Below are 10,813 nucleotides of genomic sequence, written 5' to 3' on the forward strand. Positions count from 1 at the left end.
TGAGAAAGTAAGGTTTACACCAACAGTCACAAAGTTGAACCACTAGAGGGAGACGTATACTTGTTGTGTAACCACTGGGCTGGACATGATGCTTCCAGCTCCACCTGTCATGGTATTGGACAGTGTTTTACCTCTTCCTGAGCTGACTGGCCAGGATATCCTCGCGCCAGCCTTCATCTGATTGTGAGGAATGTTATTCACATCACTCCCAAAATACTTGAGAATAATACATTTAGCCATTTAGCAGACGCTCTTATCCAGAGCGAATACAAAATACAAACAATCACAGATCTACACTTCTGCAATGGTACTGTAGGGTAAATTATGTATTTTTTTGCCTCTATTTGAGTTGACATACAATGTTTTTTTAGGGTTACTTTTACATTTAGTCATTTAGCAGACGCTCTTATCCAGAGTGACTTACAGTAAGTACAGGGACATTTCCCCAAGGCAAGTAGGGTGAAGTGCCTTGACCCCGTCTTTTTGCTCAGCTGGGAATCGAACCAGCAACCTTCTGATTGGTAGCCCTATTCCCTAACCGCTCAGCCAGCCGACCCCCCCCCCCCCCCCCTCCAGGGCTGAGTATGCATATTCTTTATATCTCTGTTGGACATATCCAGTTATCAATATGTACTCCCATTTCTGCTTAGAAGATTTCCGCTAAAGGAGCTGTGGGCTCCCCATGCTCAGGGTTTTGGCCATATCTCTTTGTGTGGTTTTCTGCCTCCATGTTTTTATCTCAGATCGTTATTGTTAAGAGCCTCACCCTTTGGGGAGCTTCCAAAGCTGTTGCCATGACAGCAGGGACAGAATATACTTCATCACATGTTTATCACATGTGGGATCTTCCACCAAGGCCCACAACCATGGCAATGCCTGTATGGACCTCACCAACTGTGGAATGTTCTCCCATACTGGGTCCCAATATGGCTGGTTGCTGTGTATATATGTGCTGTAGGTCGCAATAGCAACAATGTCTCTGGGGCTTCTGTCATATACTGTCAAAACATTGGCTTTCCTGTGACTTGAGAGGACAGGTGAAAGGGGCGTGACCTTTTTTTTACCCTCAGAACCATATTTGATTGATTAGTTTAATATCTAGGAAAGGGGTGCTGTGGCTGACAGAACCAATAATAAAAGAGGTAAAAAGATACATGGTGAAGCTGGGATTGTGATCTTGAACGTTTATCAAATCAAAAATCAAATCAAAATGTAGCCTAGATGAGACATAACCAGTATTCTTGGGTTACCATAGACTGTGAATCTAACGACCCTCTTGAAATAATCTCCAGATGTGAGAATATTCAGGAACAATACATTAGGTACCATAAAGAGTTTTGTTGATCGATTTTACAGAAGCAATTTTCCTCACGTTATTCAAATTACCATCACTTTTCAACAAGGTTTGGCTTTTCTAAGCTGATATTGAGTGATGAGCTCTCCCAGCTGGTCCAGTTGAAGTGAAAGCTGGCGTCTATTCTGTTGTGTTGCAGCATATTCAGGGAGGTTGTAGCTGGAGTGCAGTTAGCTACGGTCTCTGTTGACTGAATGTCTCCCTGAAGATGCTGCTGCCTAGTATTAGAAACGCAACATCATTCACTCCTACACACACACACAAACACACAAAACGCATGAATTCAGTTATCTCTGATGTGTGTGTTGCCTATTATACTGAGCCGTCTCATCTTGATGCCCTCAGTGGACCAGCTGCCTCTTCTGACAAATATTTACTTCTTCCCATCCCCCCCTTTTGTGGGTATACACACTTACACACATGCACAAATGCAAACACACCACACACACACACATACATACACACCAGACACGCACACACACCGACACCCACGCACGCACACACACACACACACACACACACACGCACACACACACACACACTGATAAGAGCACCATCTGGCCAGCGCGCTTTAATGGGGTTGTTAGGGCCCCATAAAGTAGCCTCTTGCCTATTGAGAGTATGCTTCATATCTAGGCTGCAGGGCCTAAGGGGCCTGAAGGTGGAGGAGAGGTAAAACATGCACACATCCATGCTATCACACACACTCTCTCTCTCTTTTACTTCAGCATCTGTTTGAGGAGAGAAGAGGAGAGATGAAGTGTGTGTTTGGGTGTGTGAGTACTACAGCTCACCAGAACACACAGCGTCTCACATGAACAGACACCTGTTAACCATCAATCCAATGTAATGTTGGATTTAGAGAACGCAATAACCTAACCTCACCTCACCTAACTTTGAGAGTAAGCCTTTATATCGTCTAATATGTTGTTGAACAAACACAACCAAATTCCTGATGATGCATAGAGGCATCGTCGGTGTCAGTGGGTGTCCTTTACTATGTCTCACTTCCAGATATGAACTAACATGAAACCACAGTTTCGTACAGCTAAGCCTTCCACTCTGACAGTAAGGGATTTGCTGTCTCTCTTGGCCTGTGTTTGTTTGTCTCAGAGGGCTGTTTCTCTGTGTATTCTGAATGCTTTTCTAATGGCTCTCCCTCTTAACAAAGCCAGACACTGTTGCTGTTGGAAACCAGCACTGGAGGAGAGCGTTGTGGAAGGGTGGCCAGCAGTGACAAACACATCCTCACTGCAAGTAAGAGGCTCTTCTCGAGCCCTGAGCTGAAAGAGGAAGAATAAGATAGAGAGAAGGGGAGAGGTTGAGAAAGAGAGGAAGAGGTAGAGTAAAGAAAGAAAGAGGGAAGGAGAGAGGGGAGGATGAGAAAGAGTTAGGAGATGGAGAGGAGGAGGGAAAGAAGGAGAGAGAGACAGAGAGAGAGGTGCATAAGCAAGACCTAGGGCAGGAGAGAGAGGGGGGGAAGAGAAACTGGAGAGAGAGGTAGGGAGAGGAAGAGCGAATAAAACAGCGTGGAAACAGTGACGCTTAACTCTGATTGGACACAGCCACAGAGGACAGCAACTCTTTCTTCTCCGCTCCTCTCAAGACAGTTTGAATCTGTAGCCTCACCTAAAATACCCTCAACGCTGGGATTCCACGTCTGAAGAGTACAACAGAAGCAGAGGTTGAAAGAGAGAGACACAGAGAAAAGAGAGAGGGAGAGAGATAGAAGGCACAGACTGAGATAAAGACATATTGAAAGATAAACAGATAGAGAAAAAGACTGACAGAAAGGTAAAGAGGTCGAGAAGCAGTCATCACACACAAATGAAGCAAACGAAAGACTGCTCAAAAAAATTTGAAAGAGAAGGAAAAATAGGTATGAATGAAAGAATGGTTTCATTTGTCCTTGTTAAGTGACCCTTACCTGGGTCAAGATGCAATGAATGGGATGTGGACCACACTCCTTCTTGTTCTTTTTGTCTCTTTTTCTTCTCCTCCTCTGACCTGCTCTGTGTGTCCCCACTGTGACCCCCTAGGGTCAAACTCCCATGATTATCAGTACAACAGCTGTGAACATGTGTACTCTCTTAGTGCACTGGGTTGTCAGCGCTGTGTGAATTCTGCACACTCTAAATATATATCAGAATGACACTCATGTCGCACTGCATGTTGTGTTTCACATACTCACAATGCAAATACATTCTCAGTACCCCCCCCCCCCCCCCCCTCCCCCCCCCCGTGTCTCTCACACACACACACACTACTACAATGAGAGGAGATATTGAATGCGTGGCTTTGGGGAACTTATCTTCTGTCATAGATGACTTGTGAGAAATCTATTAGAAGTGCAGAAGGGGCCTGTTCCATGCGTCAGAGGCTAGCTGAGATGGCCCTGTCTCGCATCACCAGCTCAGCTCCAACCCAATTCTCTTTCAAAGGAATTATTTATCTCCCTATTACCACCCATACCTGTCTGGCTGTGTTTCAAATGTGACAAACTTGTTTGCTGCCATTTTGATGGATACAAAAGACTCCAAGCTTAGTGATACTGATGCATTAAATGGATTCTGAATAAATTCATTTTGCATCAAAATATTTTGTGGTTTCCTTGATGAATGTAAGTGAACCCATAGAGTAAGTTTCTATTGTGTGTTTTCATGTGTCTTTGTACGTGTGTGTGTGTGTGTGTGCGAGTGTGCATCTGTGTGTGTGCCCGTATGTGAGGCTGTGTGTTTGTGTCTTTGTGTTGGTTAATTTATTTTTCTCTCCATATGCCATTTGCCCCTTCTCTCCTCTCTCACCATCCCTCCATGACAGTTTCCAGGGGTGAGGGAAGGGTTAACAAGCTGTCCTTGAATCCCTTTTGGCCAATGGGACAAGCAGGAAATTGATTTAGGAGCCAGATGTGATAAATGACATTTAGGCATTGAGGAGGAAGAGGAGGTGAAGGAGGAAGATGCAATGGCTGGAGGCTGAGAGATAGAACAGAGCAAAACATGGGTTGAGACATGAAACCAGACAACCTTAAACCGAGAGCGGAAGAGCGAGAGAGAGCGAGAGACAGCGAGAGAGAGCGAGAGAAAGATAGATAGAGATAGATATGGAGAGAGAATGAGAGAGACTGACAGTGATAGAAAGAGAGAGATCGAGATAGAGTGAAAGTGAGACGAGGAGTGAGGGGTAGAGAGAGAGAGAGAAACACGAGAGAGAGTGGCAGAGTTAGCGCATGTGTTTCAATATATGTTAGCTTTATCCATGTCTGAGTGAATATTATTAAAAGCCTAGTCTGCTGTTGCAAATGGGAGAAATAAAATTATACTACAAAGAGCGCAGAGTCTGACAAATGACACTGATGACATTTTGTTCGACGGCCACAAAAGGGATGGAGCAGTCGGCGACCGCTTAGTGATTAGCAAAAAAAACCAACATCCTGATTAGATGATAGAGCAATCATGGTTGACAAAAGAAAAGATCTCTCCCATTCTGGTGTCTGATTCCCTGTTGTCCTCTTCCTCTGATTCCATCAATGCTCTCTCTCTCTATTTCTCTCCTCTCATTCTTTCCAGCGATGGCCCCTGGTGGCAAACATTAGAGGGATGGTCAAGTGTTTTCGTTCAGGCTGTGGGTTTGGGAGGAAGGGGTGATGGATGAATGAAAGGGAGAGGGAAGGTAGGGGAAAGGGGGGGGGAATGAAAAGCGGAGGCATCGTGACCCTCCTGTTATGCACAAATCTTTTCCGAGCACCATGAGAGCTCAGTGATGGATGGTCCATCAGGCAATGTCTTAGACGCCCCTGGGGCCTTAGAGCAGGTCCTTAATAGTCGTCTGGGCTGAGAGAGGTGTGTGTGTGTGTAAAGTGTGTGCCTGTGTGGGTGGCTGAGGTCAGGTTGTGTGTTTGTGTGTGTGTGTATGTCTGTGTTTATCTGTGTGTTTTTGGATTTGTGTGGGTGTAGGGCTTTATAGTGAGAGAACACTTGAGATGATCTCACACAGAGCGTTTTACAGCAACTTCCTCTTTAGTTTATCACCCTTATTACCTTCACCTCTAGCACAACAGGGAGTGAGGTGTCTGTGTTTGTGCGTGTCTGTGAGGTGTCTGTGGGTTTGTGTGTGTCGGCATGGCAGCCAGAGAGAGAGACAAGCAGCAGGTTGACATATGGCAGACCTGTACAAATCACAAGGCCTTGAGTTTCCCAGGCCCCATGTTCTAGAGAGTAAGCCCCAGGTCCATGAACACTTGGGTTCCAGTCTTTGCAATGAAAACAGTCCTTCTCTGCGTTAACAGCTAACTGTGCTAACATTTGTAAGACCCTGTTGTTGTGCAAAGTGCCCAGTTGATTTTCAACATGTTGGTGACACCTGCGTATTGCTCCCCCAGCCACTCTCAGTGTCTCTCACTCTTCATATCTCTCATGTATCTCTTTCTCTATATTCCCTTCTTTATATATCTCCTTGTCTCTCTCTCTGGCTCTCTCTGGCTCTTTCTCTTTTCTTTTCTCCTTCCTTCGAATGCTCCCTCTCCATCTGTTGCAGTTGGACCAACACATGGTGTCTAGTTTGGGCCACTCAGCATTGAAGCCCCCTAGCTCTAGGCTTCATCTCGCTCCCCCCTCTGTTGTCTTCCCTCTCTCTCTCTCTCTCTCTCTCTCTCTCTCTCTCTCTCTCTCTCTCTCTCTCTCTCTCTCTCTCTCTCTCTCTCTCTCTCTCTCTCTCTCTCTCTCTCTCTCTCTCTCTCTCTCACTCCCCCACCCCCTCTGTGTTTATCTCTCTATTTTCGTCTGCGAGGGGTAGAGCAGCTGAGACGGAGCGAGGGGGAGACGATGGAGGTTAAACCCAAATGGAGAGAGAGAGATGAAAAGGAAGATCAGGCGACGTAAACAGAGTGAACAGAGAGAAAGCCACAAGCGGGCAGCCTGCGAAAGTGATGGAGAGGATGTGTTTCCAGACAGTGCTACTGACAGACTGTCTCTGTTGTGGCCCCACCACCTCAGTGTTCTGGCCCCAATGTCAGCTTTTCAGGGACAAATCCACTCAGGAGGGGGGTTGAGGGGGGGTGGGGGGGGGGGGGTGAGGGGGGGTGGGGGGGGGGGGTGGAGGCACCGAGGAGTGGAGGGAGGGGATGGGCTGAAGGCTGGTGACGGTGGCCTTTGTTGATGTTGTTGTCTTGGCTGCGGATGTTGTTGATGATGGTGTTAATTGTGTTGTTGTTGATGGTGATGATGTTTCTGTAGTCAGAGGAGCTGGTGGCTGGGGGCTTGCAGGGCATGATGGTTGCAGGCCAGACATCAGATGTGCTGTGGATGCTTTATGGTGGGTGTCGGGGTCTTGGTGGGTTGGAGGGTGCTGGGTCTAATGGTGGTGGTGGAATTCTCCGGGAGTTTGGATAAGAACATCTAAAAACCTTTAGCCTGTGCAATACTAGTTCAGTGTAGGTTCAAAACTCAACTGGGTTTGACATCAAGCCTGGGGTGTTTGTAAAAACAGCATCCACAGTATTACTGATTCTATTGTGCGTGCTCAAGCAGAATACTGCCCTCTCAAATGACCACGTGTTGGGGTTGCATCAACATACGTTAGTGTTTACATGGTTTGATGTTAGGAACATTATGACCTGAGACCACATGACCTGTGTCTATTTTTACACCTGAGATGCAGTAACACACAGTATGGATGTACACACACACACACACACACACACTTTAATGAACATCCCCGGCTTGCCCAGGGTCAGATGCTGCAGTGATAATTACAGTGGCTGTGGTCGTTGTGGTAATTAAAAGGTTGTCTGGAGTTTAATGCCTCAAGAATTTCATAGAACTTTCAAGTGCACTTATTTGAAATGCTGCAATCAATCATGCAGATAAGAGGAGAGCGTGTGTGGTCAAGTGTGTGTGTTCACACACAGGACTGGATCGTGTGTGCACTGTATGGGTTTGTATGTATATGTAGGAATCAGTCTTGTTCAATACATTTTTTGTTTACTTGTGCACACATAGTTTGTGTTCAGAATAAGAGAGTCTAAATAAAAGTGTTATTATTCATAGCATTGATATTTTTTTTTACAGTAGCCCTCAATTCTAAACCCAGTAAACAATCCATCACGTACAGCTGCCATTCATCAACACATCTCAGAAACGACTGTACTACTGCAGTGGAGCCTACTGTAGCTTCTTACCTTGGGTTATAGCTGACAGGTGCTGTGATAGGTGTCGCATACATAAATGGGTAACACTTTAGATGAGCTCACCAAATTCATAATTTATTAACCAATTTGTTACTTATTAGTTAACGGTTTGTTCACCATTAGTTATTTGTTGTTCATACAAAATGTATCATTAGTAAAGCATTAGTAAAGCTAAACCCTAACCAAAACTTAAACCCTGAACCTAAACCCCTAGCCCTAAACCGGAACCCTAACCCTAACTGTGTGAACAAATGCTTTACTAACGATACATTTTGTATAAACAATAAAAAACTAATGGTGAACAAACTGTTAACTAATAGGTAACAAATTGGTGAATAAATTATGAATTTGGTGAGCTCATCTAAAGTGTTACCCATCAATTTTGTACAAGAGGCCTGTTGTCGCAGTATGAAGGTGAGAGCAGTATAACAGTAAACTTCAAGCAGGTAGGCTAGAGGGGTGCAGAGCTAACGCCGGGTTATGTTAGCCCTGGGCTGGATATAGAGATCCAACTCTGTGAGCTAGTGTGGCTGCAGCAGCACGAGTGAGGTCATCACTCACCGAAGTGAGCACCATCACCAGCCAGAGCGGCCAGGCAGGGATGTGTGTGTGTTTGTGTGTCAGTGTGTGCAGGGCTGATAGGGTTGTGGAGGATGGGTGGAGGGGGCAAATGTTTGCCATGTGCTGCACTGTGCTATTTCAGGCCTGAGAGTTTAGCTTGGCTCTCGAAAGGGTAGTTAAACACAGAAGACCCCTAGCTTTCAACTTGTACCAAAGACAAGTATGTGTGTGTGTGTGTGTGTGTGCCTGTGCATGTTTGGCATACATACTTATTTCAAGTGTAGTAAAATGTTGTGCATGTACAGTACGTTATGCGTGTGTGTGTTTGTTCATGTGCGGGTGTGTGACTGAGTGAGAGTCTGCTCCTTTGAGGTCATAGCTTTCTCGTGACAGGGGACTGTTATCCAAGATGTGTGAGATGGAAGGAGCTGGAAGTGTGGAACGCAGAGGAGGGGTGTGGATAGGAGGAGCTGACGGAGAGAAATAGATAGAGGCCGAAAAGAAAGATTGGGACAGCGACAGAGGGAGGGAAGGAGTAAAAAAAAAGTGTTACTCAGCACAAGTGGTGAAGGTCATGCATTCATGTGCCTTGTTCCTGGGTGTGTTCATGTGGCACTGTTATTGTTGTGTGCATGCGTGTATGTGTGCGCTTGTATGTGTCAAGAATGGTATGTGTGCGCTTGCGAGCATGGTTGTCTTACAGTTTTACTGAGACAGTAATGCATGTGGTGTCAGTTGTGCTCCAATGGCAGAGGAATGTTTGTGATAAAGTGGGATGGGTGCTGTGTGTAATTTGCTGTCACTGTGTGGGTTCATCTCTTTTGCGTGTGTGTGTGGGCTTGGACGTGGGCATGTGGAACAGACAGGAACGCAGGTTGTCAGCTCTGTCTGTGGGGGACAGCAAGGGACACAGGTGTCCCCTGGGCCCCCAATGACGTACAAGGCCGCCCCCTGTGGTGGTGGGAATGGTGTGTGAGTTTGTTTGTGTGCGTGTGTTTGTGTGTGTGTGTGTGTGTGGGGGGGGGGGGGGGGTGGGTGGTGAAGTAGAGGTGTGCGACCCCTAGAGAACAGTCACACTGAGGGGATCATTACCTGAAAGTGTGTGTGTGTGTATGTGTTTGAAGATCTGTGTGCGCATGATAAAAGGATGGAGTTGTATGTGGACACATCCACGACCGTAGCTACAAAAGAATCCCTGTGTGGATTGGAGCTCACCGGGTGGATTGTATAGCTAGCTGTTTGTCTGTTCATCCCTCTCACACCCCGGCCCAAGAGACCCACCCTGCACACACAAGCACATGCACACGCAGTATGTGGGCCCTCTGTGGGTCATGTGACCTTCAGATAACCTGTAGGTTGGCCATATTTCAGGTCTTCAAAGGTGAACAGGAAGACAGGGGTTCTTCAGGCAGGATTTGGGGCGGCAGTCACGTAACCATGGCGCTGAGAAAAAAGGGGGGGGGGGGGACTAAGCTGCATCCCCACCTCGTTATCATATTTGCTGTCATGTTTGTTGTTCCCTTGGTCTAGTTCTGCTCTTGATTCTAAATACTGTCTCTGAACAGACAGAGTTATCTGGCACATTCCATATTTTGTGTTGGGGGAGGTGTGTGTGGGGGGGTCAATCAAAGAGACTCTGCTGTTGAGGGTTGATGAGGTTGAATACCAGAGCAGGTCCTCATTAACATGCTAACTACACAGCTCAGAGGGCAGCCCAGGTCAAATAGTCAGACCTCTGAAATTGGAATCTGGCATCGTTGAAAGACAGAGGGAAGACAGGAAAGGGGTATTTGAGTAAGGAATTAAAGGAGTTACTGTACTGGAAGTATGGAATGAACGTATAAATTAACTAATAATAGAAGTAAAGAAGGGAGGTGAGAATGAAGGAAGTAAGATAGGAAGGAATGGAGGTAGGAAGGAGGAAGCAAGTAAGAATGTAATAGAGGGAAGGAGGGAACTCACTGAGTGGAGCAAGTAAGCTCGGAGAGGAGAAGGAACAGGTGGCCACAAAAAAAACAGAATGGGTGCAGTGCATCCTGGGAGCAGGGCTCTGTAGTATTTATGGAGCTTTCGAATAATCTGGGCATGGAGAAAGGGACAGAGAAACAAAGAGGTTGTGTGCGAGGAATTGCATGGAGAAAGAAAGATAGAACACCCCCATGTTTTCTCACACATTGTACATTGATGCTACTGAATGGTTCATTTTGTTCGGAGTCATGCTTATATTCCGATGTCCTTGGAAAACCACAAAGCCTTCTGATATGCTGATTAGCCTGTTTGAATTGAGATTACAACCAAAGTGAGAGATAGCAATTTAGAGAGAGGGTGGAAGAAAGATGGGGGGAGTGAAAGAACAACAAGGTCACAGCGGAAACTAGATAGAAATCTAGCCGAATCACTGCCAGTCGAATGACAACCGACAGAACTGAGAAATGAGATTTACATGAGGAAGGTAAATAAATTCAGATTCTGAGAAAGAAAGAGAGAGAAGGACAGAGGCGACTGCTCGAGAGAGAGACACACAGAGAGAGAGAGAGAGAGAGAGAGAGAGAGAGAGAGAGAGAGAGAGAGGATGAGAAAGGGAGAAAGGGAGCAATGGAGAGATGGAGAGAGGGAGCAATGGAGAGATGGAGAGAGGGAGAGAGGACAACTGGGACAGAGGGAGAGAGAAGGGCAAAGCAGAAGGAGGAGGAGCGAGGGGTGGAGTCAAT

This window comes from Hypomesus transpacificus, chromosome 15 (assembly GCF_021917145.1).
Source record: "Hypomesus transpacificus isolate Combined female chromosome 15, fHypTra1, whole genome shotgun sequence".
Taxonomy (NCBI): domain Eukaryota; kingdom Metazoa; phylum Chordata; class Actinopteri; order Osmeriformes; family Osmeridae; genus Hypomesus; species Hypomesus transpacificus.